Source organism: Panthera leo, chromosome B1 (genome assembly GCF_018350215.1).
Source record: "Panthera leo isolate Ple1 chromosome B1, P.leo_Ple1_pat1.1, whole genome shotgun sequence".
NCBI lineage: Eukaryota > Metazoa > Chordata > Mammalia > Carnivora > Felidae > Panthera > Panthera leo.
Window position 1 is genome coordinate 111,103,508 of NC_056682.1, and position 11,325 is coordinate 111,114,832.

An 11,325-nucleotide genomic window follows, 5' to 3' on the forward strand; every position below is an offset into this window, starting at 1 on the left:
ATTATCCTAGTTCTATTCAAAGAAATTTACAATACATAGAATTATAATTTCTTATTTTTTTTAGCTTTTTTAGCTTCTAACAACAGCATTAACTTTGCAAAGTAAATATGTAAATATCAGCTTCTTGAACATTATTTTTCATGGAACTTAGAATAGTGGGCAGATCATAATGAGAGCTCAATGTATTTGACTGACTGATGTTGGAAAACAGAAATAGATGTTAATTATAGTTGGAGTAATTTCATTTCTCTTGAGTGAGAACATCAGCATCTAATATAATGCTTCATTGTAATCTTTCATTTATAATTCTATTTCTCAAACAAGCATTTTATAAAATGTACTTCAGAAATAATCAGAGGACTATTGAATATACTTACATTTAATTTTCTCCTGTATTATTTTCTTATATGGTGTCTTCAGAAAATGTCTATAAACACATAGCCATATCCAATTAAATTATGCAGTTATTGAATCTGGGTCACCCCTGGCTTCTTTCTTTTCTTTTTTTTAATGTTTATTTATTTATTTTGAGACAGAGAGAAGCCTAAGCAGGCTCCACACTGTCCATGCAGAGCTGGATACAGAGCTTGAGCTCACTAACAGTGAGATCATTACCTGAGCCCAAATCGAAAGTCGGACGCTTAATTGACTGAGCCATCCAAGCATTCCACTCTTGGCTTATTTCTACATTTAATAGTGATTGCTTCTCCAAGGAGGGTGAGAATTTTAAAATCCCATTGACTGGTACATGGAAAAGTGCTAAATATACAAAGAGACATTCTGAATCCTACTATGTGAAAGAAAAAATCCACATAAAATATGTGACATTTTCTTTTAAAATAATAATTTTAAAAATATGCTTATTCCTCTCTTTCCTAAAAACAAAACACACTAGCAGTTAATAATAAAGGAAGATAATAAAATTCTGGAAAGACTGATGAAGACAAGGAATGCCAAATATTTGAATCAAATTATGTGTTATTTTTGATGGCTAAATTTATGTGACTAAAATAATTACCTTTCACAACTCTTAAACATATGTGCAGACATACACATACAATTATTGCAGTTGAGTTTTATTCTTGTTCTTACTAAACTTTCTTTTCCTCACAGCCCCCTTTAGTCTTATAGAACTGAGAGTGTTATTTACCTGTATTTTGCTTGAAATGTGGGAAATTGATTTGCGATTTAGGAAGTCAGTAGGAAAGAACAATCTGGAAGCCAAAAATACTATAGAACCCCCAGTGTGACTGAGAAAAAAAAATTAGATAAAGTCTGGCGGTGATGGCTGAGAATACAGAACTATTTTTGGGTTTTGCATCAGGAGAGCAGGGAACAGATCACTTCCATCCATAGGGTCATGGAGAGATCATACCTGGAATTCAATTTACTGTTTTGTGAACTCTGAGAAAAGAAACTAAGTCAACTATAGAGAGTGAAATGATGGTTACCAGAGGTGCGATGGGTGGGGGATGGGCGAAATAGGTGGTGAGGATTAAGGAGGAGCACTGGGTGATGTATGGAATTGTTGAATCACTATAGTGTACACCTGAAACTCATGTAACATGGCATTTTAACTAACTGGAATTAAAATAGAAACTAAAAGAAAAAAAAAGAAAAGAAACACTGGAGGAGATCCAGAAATGAGAAATAATAGTGATAAAGAGAACTGAAGAATTGATTTGTGAGGAGAGATTAAAGCAGCTAAATGTGTCCAGTTAAGTGAAGATTAAGTGGGCACTGATAACATGCTGTTCGTATTTCTGAAGTCTAAATGAAGAGAGGACATATTTAGCATAATATGCTCAGACATAAGAAGGAAAAAATAAAGAAGGAGATGGCTTTCAAGGAAATACATTCCAAAAAACTTATTTTAAAATACCTCTTACTTTTTTTCACAGAAATACTATCTTTGATAAGGCAGTTACTGTAAAAATGATTTTATAAAATAAATATGGGATTATAAACTTCTTAAAGTTATGGTGCAGTTCATATAAGAATTTACAGATATCTTTTAAATCTTTATTCCTGTTAACCAGGAACTGCTAGAAATTATAAGACAGCATTTAATTATGGTTTAAAAAAATAAAGAGAAGAGTTTCTAAGACAGCAGTGCTCAAACTTTATGTTTCAGGACCCCTTTATACTTTAAAAAAGCATTTAAGTTTCCAAAGAGCACTGTTTACATTGTTCATTGTTATAGAGATTGATATTTACCATATTAGAAATTAAAATGAAGATAATTTTGACATATTTATCACTTCTTTAAAAGTTATGATAGTCAGCTTATTATATGTTACCATATGGGACACATTTTTATTTTTATTTACTTATTTTTTCAATATATGAAATTTATTGTCAAATTGGTTTCCATACAACACCCAGTGCTCATCCTAAAAGGTGCCCTCCTCAATACCCATCACCCACCCTCCCCACCCTCCCACCCCCCCATCAACCCTCAGTTTGTAGAACACATTTTTAATGGAAAGTAGCTATAGAGGAGAAAAATGGCATTGTTTTACATTTTTGCAGGTGTCTTTAATGTCTGGCTTACTGGAAGACAGCTTGATTTTTACACTTAATATTGCAATGTGTTGTTTTAGTTGAAATATATGTAAAAAGTCCAGAGTCACACAGATATGAGGTTGGGAAAAAGAGAGTATTTTAATATTTTTTTCAAATAATTGTGAATATCCTTTTTGATAACCACTAAAACTTGACAAGTTGTAGTTTTTTGCAGGTTAGTTGCAATGTGGAATCTATACTATAACAGTAAACTTTTAATACTTTCTTACTTTAAAATCCATTGGTCTGCCATCAACAAAACAAAAAGGCAACCTACTCAATGAGAGAAGATATTTGCAAATCACAAATCCGGTAAGGGATTAATATTCAGAATATATAAAGAATTTACACAGTTTAATATTAAAAAACCAACCCAATTAAAAAATGGGCTGAGGACTTAAATAGACATTTTCCAGAGAAGATATACATCTGCCAACAGGCACATGAAAAGATGCTCAACATCACTAATCATCAGGGAAATGCAAATTAAAACCACAATGAGATATCATCTCACACCTATCAGATTGGCTATTATCAAAAAACAAAAAAATAGTGTTGGTGAGAATGTGGAGAAAAGGGAATCCTTCTATGCTGTTGGATGGGAATGTAAATCAGTGCAACCACTGTGGAAAACAGTATGAAGATTTCTCAAAAAATTAAAAATAGAAATACCATATAATCCAGTAATCCACTTCTGGGTATTTATCTGAAGAAAACAGACTACCAATTTGAAGAGATACATGCACCCTTATGTTCATTGCAGCATTATTTGCAATAGCTAAGATATGGAAACAACCTCAGTATCCATTTATAGATGAATGAACCCTATATATGTATGTATTATATTCATATATATGTATGTATGAATATATAATAGTCCATCTATAGATGGATATAGTCCATTTATCTGTAGATGGATACTGAGGTTGCTTCCATATCTTGGCTATTGCTATTGGTACAATTTGGTGCTAGTGCTCTGGCTTATCTACCATCAGTGCAAAAGTCAAATAATGTCATAGCATAATTACAAAAATAGTTTGACCTCACACACCTGCTGGACATGTCTCAGGGACCTCTAAGTACTGAGAAGCAAAAATTTTGATAATTAATTATTGGGATTTAGAGTGAAGGCTGCCATTTCTCTTTTTATCTTTTGGTCCCTGAGCCCATGTATGTGAGAAATAGTATCATATATTAGCTGCTGGTTCAGAATGCACACTACATGCTAGAATATTCCATATCTTGTGAGGTATTTCTTCACAATAGAGGCTGAAACTAAGTCTCAACACATGTCCTGTTTTAGCACTAAGCTACTAAATAAGTCCTGGGATGGGTGGGAATGTGTAAATGATTCCAATTCCCTTTAGAAGAAGGTAGAGGGGAGACATGCAGTAGTAGCTGGTGGTGCTCTCATAGGCTTCTTTCTTTCTTCTTTCTGCCAATAACACACATCCCTTTCATTCAAGAGGCTCTGGGTTTGGAAACTGAATTAGACCTGATAACTGGATGAAGAGCCAAGGCTTTGCACTGTGATCATACAGTCAGTTCTCTGTCAGATTTAGAGATTCTGCCTCCCCCCCCCCCCCCCCCCGCCAATTTTACAGATACTATTTGGTTGCTCATCTATTTCAGATTTCAGTCCTGGGGTCCAAGAAGGTTTAGAAGTTACTCTTTTCACCCCAAATTTGAGAAATGCATTGTTAAAGAATATAGTACAGCATCCCAAAGTACTATAATAGTTGTTCTATCTAGGCTGGAGATGAAAATGCACTTCCTAATTCCGTGAGGATCACAGGATCTGGGTGTGGCAAGGCCCAGTTGTACCACTTAATCAACAGAAGAAAATATTGTGGTTGTCATAATTAGGTGGTTACCAGATTTTTAAACATTTTAAAATTCATTTATTTAGACTAAAACAAAGCAAACCAAAGCAAAAACAGCAGCCTATCCATTTCTTTCACCCCCTAATCCCTGCCTCTTGCAACCACCAATCTGTTCTCTGTTTCTGTGAGCTTTTTTTTTTTTAAGTTTCACCTAAAAAAAAAAAAAAAAAAAAAAGATCATACAGTATTTGTCTTTCTCTGTCTGATTTATTTGACATAGCATAATGCCCTCAAGGTCCATCCATATTGTCACAAATGGCAAGATTTTATTCTTTTTTTACGGATGAATAGTATTTCACTATATATATATATATATATCTCACAATTTCTTTACCCATTTGTCCACTGATGGGTATATAGGTTGTTGCCATATGTTGGCTATTGTAAACAATGCTGCAATTCTGCAATGCTGCAATGAACATGAGGTTACTGGAAATTTTTGACTATAGAGGTCTTTGACAATACCTACTCATACTCTAGTTTCCTTCAGAATGTTTCCCATTTCTAAAATATCACTAAAGACCTCTTCTTCTTCTTCATCCTTCTCAAATGCTTTTATAGTACTCCAGTTTTTGTTTGGAAAATGTTACTATTGCAATGTACAAAGAAATATTGCTCTTCAATATTTTGCAACAGTAGACAAGGAAAGGTATACTTTATCTAAGTAGCTTTATATATGAAAAATTACATAAGTAATCTAGAAAATATTTATCTAAGTTTATCGCTTCAACCAAATGGTAAAATTAAGATCACTAAAATATAGCGTAAAGTGTGAAATAATTTGAGGTGTGAGCATACCATATGAATTCAATCAGCCTTTTTCCTCGAAATTTGGTCATTAGATTTTTAAAGTCTAAGAGTTTTCTGGACTTTTGTTTTTTTTATTTTTATTTATTTTTATTGATTAAAAAAATTTTTTTTAATGTTTATTTATTTTTGAGACAGAGAGAGACAGAGCATGAACGGGGGAGGGGCAGAGAGAGAGGGAAACACAGAATCGGAAGCAGGCTCCAGGCTCTGAGCCATCAGCCCAGAGCCCGACGCGGGGCTCGAACCCACGGACCGTGAGATCCTGACCTGAGCTGAAGTGGGACGCTTAACCGACTGAGCCACCCAGGCGCCCCTTCTGGACTTTTGTTTTTAAATAAAGGGCTAGATAATAAGTATTTTAGAGTTTATAGGCCATATTATTTCTTTTTTTTTTTTAAGTTTATTTATTTATTTTGAGAGAGAGACAGAGAGAGAGTGAGCAAGCAGGGGAGGGGGAGAGAGAGGGAGAGAGAAAATCTCAAGCAGGCACTACATTATTAACACAAAGCCTGACATGGGGCTCAAACTCACAAACCATGAGATCATGACCTGAGCCCAAATCAAGAGTAAGATGCTTAATCGGCTGAGCCACCCGGGTCAGTTTCCTTAGACCATATGGTTTCTATTGTGACTACTCAACTTATGCTTATAGTACAAAAACAGCCATAGATAATATGTACATGAATTGGTAAAGCAGTATTTTAATAAAAGTTATTTATGAAAGCAGGCAGTAGGCCATAGTTTGCTGATCTAAGCTTATGCTTTACTTTTTAGTGTGTAGCAACTTTTATACCATGTCTTTTTGCAAATTTGTTTGAATAATATACCCACATCCTCTAGTTATTCACTCCTTGCTCTCTTATTTGTATCTAAACTTTTGATTCTTAATACCTCACCCCTGAAATTTTTATTAATAGTTATTAATTATTTCTTATATCATTAATATTTTATAGGTCAAATTCAATAACCTTGTTTGGGTTTGGAATCCTAGCTTGCCTACATATTTTAGCAGGGAATATTGTTAGAGTCAAGATTTGGATAAGCCATTTAACATCACATGCTGGCCTATTTAAAAGAGGATATTAGATAAGTTAATGGATGTATTCTGAACTGCAAGCAGTTGGTCTGATTATTATGTGACTCATTGGTCTGTATCCTTCTAGGGTTAACTAGTGAGAAATCAATATTACCCAGGACCTATAACTAATGATGCCCAGGAGATATTCAGGTTACTCTGAGAATATCCCTGAAGATCTCTAAGTAAAATATGAGCAGGGGCATTAGACTGGCAAGATGGAACTCTCCTTAGAGGGTAGGAAAGAAGATGATGCTGAGTGACCAAGCCAATACTTTTTTAGAAGTGGAGAGTGAAAAGGTGAGAAAGGTGACAAAGTCTAGTAGTATAAACATGCTAATAAATCTCATTCCAATCCCACAGTGAAATACAGCTTACTTAAATGAAAGCTTCTATAAAGCACTACCTTAATTCCTAAGTAAAATTTGGCTACTTATTTAACAAAATTTAAAAGATAAAATTCACTGTAGGTGTGATAATGTATTAAATTATTCAAAAGGTAATTAAGCTAACACTCTCAACACTGAATCTAATGTGATTTTGCCAACTTCATTTCCTTTTTTTTTTTTAACATGTGAAATCTTACAGTTTAGCATGATTTGGATAGCTTAGTTCAATTTTAAAGGAAAATAATTTAGTACATATTTTTTTGTTTCCCTTTCCCACTTGAATAGTTTTCCCGACACACTGCCCATCTTTAATGTACATAATGCATGATGTGGTAAAAGGAACTGTCGAGAACAATTCAATCACATTAAAAATATCCCCGCAGAAAGTATCCATCACATGGTTTGCAAAGTTTGTGGCTTCATCCAAAGTAAGTGTAAAACTAAAACAGAAGTCGTTGGTCTTTTACTATTGAGTCCCTACCACATGACTATATAGATTTCTGAAGCTGGTTGTTTGGGGTTCTACCTTCCATGCATATTGAATTAATTTTCTTGGCATTTTGCTGATTATTCCACTGCCTTTTCATTTGAACTCAGAAAATGTCATTTGCTTCTCTTTTTAGACTAGATTTTAGCATTTCTTCCATTTTGTGATAATCACCATTGCTGCTATTTTCCTTACAGTTGACCATTCTTATGAGATTACCCTGGAGATGTTTCCAGAGAATTATTATGGTTGTTGTGTATTCATGCATTGGGATCTAAGTGTATAAGAAGAGCACAATCCTAGGTAATTCTTTGGTTATTAGACTATGGTGTTTAGATGTAAAACAAAGTTTATGTGTTCATTTGTTTGTTTCTTCACTGACAAATATCATTACATATTTACTATAGGGAACGTATTATGTTGAGATGAGGTAGGGAAGAGATAAAAAGATATATATGATACTATCCTTGTCTTCTGAAAAACCATAAAATTTTAGAACATGAAACCATGCCTTAGATAACATATTTCAATTTTGCAGGATATTTACCATCTTTTATCTTTTTCCCTCTCCCACTACAATACTATTTCTCACCCACCACTACCCATATTTAATGCAAAAAATGCATGATGTAGTGAAAGGAAATAGTTCAAATAGAAACCTACTTCCATCTTTTCATTAGACATGTGAGAAATCATAGATAAAAGTTTTTAAATGGGATGTTTAACATCATGTGACTTCAACTGACTGAATCTAGGAACTCACATTCTAATTTTTAGGAATTTTTAATTTCTTTAAAAAATTATACAGTAATTGGAATTTAAGATTTGGTATTATATCAAATCATTTAATAGGCTCAAAGAATCAGATTAAGGAATTTTGAACTTCTTATTTCTTTCCAAAGGCATTGGTGACATGCATTGTTTTTTTTGCACAGAGAGGTAAGGAATGTTAACATTGTATTTGATCTATTGGTAGTCCCTTCATGTCCACTGAATCTTGAAAATCATAAATGGGACCTGCAAACTATTTCCAAAATGCCTACTTAGAATGCTTTATTTGCATGTGATAAAGGTAGATAATCTAATTCAAATACCACCCCTCTCTCTTTATCTGCAGTTACTTTAATTCAGAATGGTTTTACTGGTAATTCAGACTTATTAGAAGCTTAAAATTAATAGTTACCAATTACTGATTATCTACCATGTGCCAAGTGCTTTATGTACATTCTCTTTTAAGCATCATAAGAGAAAGCATTATTATCCATTTTTATCCAGATGAGAAGATTCTGGTTCAGAAAGGTTAAGTTGCTCAGAGAGGCTAAGCAACTTTCTCAGTTTCACTCAATATCATGGCAAAAAGTGGCATTCAGTGCCAAGATCAGTCTAATTATAAAGCCTGCACATATTCGACTATTCATTCAACCATTAATTCATTTTTTATTACTTTTTCAGAAAGAATTCAAGGCACTTTGATAAGAAGAATCTCACAAAACGTGGTGTTAGTGGGGGAGAATGATAAATGATAAAAAGGTCCTTGAAAACCTCAGTACTAGTAGCTCTAGAATATTTTAGACAAACTTTTAACAGAGCTTGCCAACAAGTTCAGTTTGATCTCAGTTCTTGCCAGGTGGATAGGAAAGAATGTTAATTTCCCTTGTTCCTTGTGGCAGCTTCTTTTGTCTCCTAGTGGCATTCAGGCTGATAATCTTTATGGACTGATTTATTTTTGTGTTCTTTACAATCTTGCTCTTGAGTATACTCAAAACATGGAAATATGCAGACAGCTGATCTGAAATAGGAAGGACCAAGATAAAGGGTCAAAAGATAGCACTCCTTTAAAGTTGATGACATTATAAAATGTTTACCGACCTCCATGATTATGTGGGAATGACAAGGTGGTTCCTTGATCAAGCATAAACCTAGGAAAACTTGAAGGTTTAATCCAGCCCAGTAACTGACTTTCTCTGTTGTCTCTCTTAATACTGTCAACAGTAGCCTCCTAACTGTGAAGGACAATAATAGATCTAACATCTGTTTTGGTGCCTCAGTTTCCTTGTCTGTAGACTAGAAATCATATTAGAAGTCGTTCAAATCAAAAGAACATATGTGATGCCCAGAAATATAAAGTGTTAAAGAATATAAAGTGGTAGCATATACATGTTTTAGAATCTCTAGACATAGCGAGGTTAAATTACATATTCCTTTATAGTCTCTTGTTCAAGCTGTATGTATGTATATGTGTAAGTGGGCCATGATTTGGACAATAAAAACCTTGAAAACAAACTAGTCGAATAGGCCTGATCTTTCTGATATATCGCGTCAGATGAAATTTGGTCTTGATTGATATTGGGCAAGTTACCCAATTATCGGTGGTCAAAGAGAAAATTTTTCTCTAGAAAATTGCCTAGTAAAGGAATTACTGCCTACAAGGCAAAGATGTAAGATAAATAAATATAGTCTCTGTAAGTGGATGCTAGTGAGTCCTGTTTCTGTGTGGCCTTCATTAGGTCATCATGATCTGTCTCGTTTAGTGTACTTTACTGGGGAGGAGAATGAGAAGAAGCTTTGCAGAATGAAGAAAGAAATACATAAATTATTAATGTTAGCAATTTATAGATTTTAAACCTTAAAACTATAACATGTTTTTGTTTACATATTTTTAATGGTCAGAAAACATCTTAAATGTATAAAACTAACTGTCGAGTTCATTGCGGAGACTGAAACAGAAGCTGTGACTCTGTTTACTTTATTGGCACTCACTTTTTGTGGGAAAAAAAGTGGGTAGGGGGGATAATTTCTTGCCTGAGTTCATAATTATAGAAATTAAACCTCACTACTCAGTCCCACGTGCTTTTTGTCTGGATCAGCTGAGTTCACATCATAATATTGCTATTCAGTGAAGCAATAGACCTTCAGCTGGGTGTGGGAGAGCTGATGTGGTTTCTCCTTCCCTGCTTCCTTAATCTCCAAGGTTGGGTGGTGGATAGTGACCTCAGAGTGACCTCTTCACTGATGAGATTTTTCTTGTCACTTTTTTAATCCTCTTCAAAAATAGCTGTATCACCTTGTATTTTGAACTGGTTCAGAACTGGGGTGACTGGCAGCATCTTAAAGACATCAGAGTCCCAGTTCACAGTAAGAGCTTCTGGACTCCTCCCTCTATTTCTTACTGTTTTGCCTGCTGAGTTTAGACTTGGGTCTTTTATCTCAGTTTGCTTCCTTGTTTTCTGAAAAGGAGCTTAATAAAACCTTGTACTTGCAAAGCACTTTAGACATATTAAGTGGTGCTACTGTATTGCAAAGTACTAAATTCTATATCTGAGTTTCAGTTACGATTTTTTTCCTGTTCCTTTTACAAGATTTGAGTTGGAGTATTGCCCAGGACAAAGGCATATCTTCAGGGGAATCTGGATTTCTTATATGGTCAAGTAAAAGAGTGTGGGCAGATGGAGGCCAGTGTTTCCGTAAGGTGAGGTCTTCTGGGATGTACTTATGTTCTGTGAATTTTTCTCCTAAAACGAGTTGCCTGCATCTCTCATTTTATTACAAGATTTTTGCATTCTTGGTAGACTTGTATCTTTCCACTATCCAGCCAAACTGGGTGGAGATGGGGGGTGGTGGAATCTATTTGTGACACATACCTTCCTTGTCTCCACTCATCCTGTATATAAGAAATGAGCTGAGAAAACAAAGTCCCTTTTGATTTTAGGATCTGAGTTGCTTTATTATTCCTCAGTATTCTATTCATAGGAGATATACTAGTCTTTAAGACTAGTTTTTTTTTTTTTTTTTTTTTTTTTGAGGGGAAGAGCATATTTTCTTAGTGACATAACAGTGAGAGAAGATAAAATTGTAATGAGAAGAAAGAAGAATGAATGAAAAGGGAAATGAAACCCTCACTTAAGTGAAGTTTTCAGTACCTGAAACCTGTGGGTTTAAGTTGGTTCTGTATTACAGTTAAATGAACAGATTCGTGATGAGGATGGGACATATAACCAGTTACAGAGTTCTTGCCACCACTGGGTACTGCGGCAGTGATTGGAGTCTGTAATTAGGAAAGCAATCAAGACTACAGGATTAGACCTTCCACTTTAGAAAAGAAGAGCCTTGGTTTTA

General features: G+C 34.4%; 1 long non-coding RNA gene across 1 annotated transcript; it reads left to right on the forward strand.

Annotated features, from left to right (window-relative positions):
* Window positions 1–621: 621 nt before the first annotated feature.
* LOC122217037 lies at window positions 622–10,672 on the forward strand. Its single transcript, XR_006201262.1, has 3 exons — window positions 622–717; window positions 7,407–7,512; window positions 10,569–10,672. It is a non-coding gene; the product is annotated as an uncharacterized LOC122217037 (long non-coding RNA).
* Window positions 10,673–11,325: the final 653 nt, after the last annotated feature.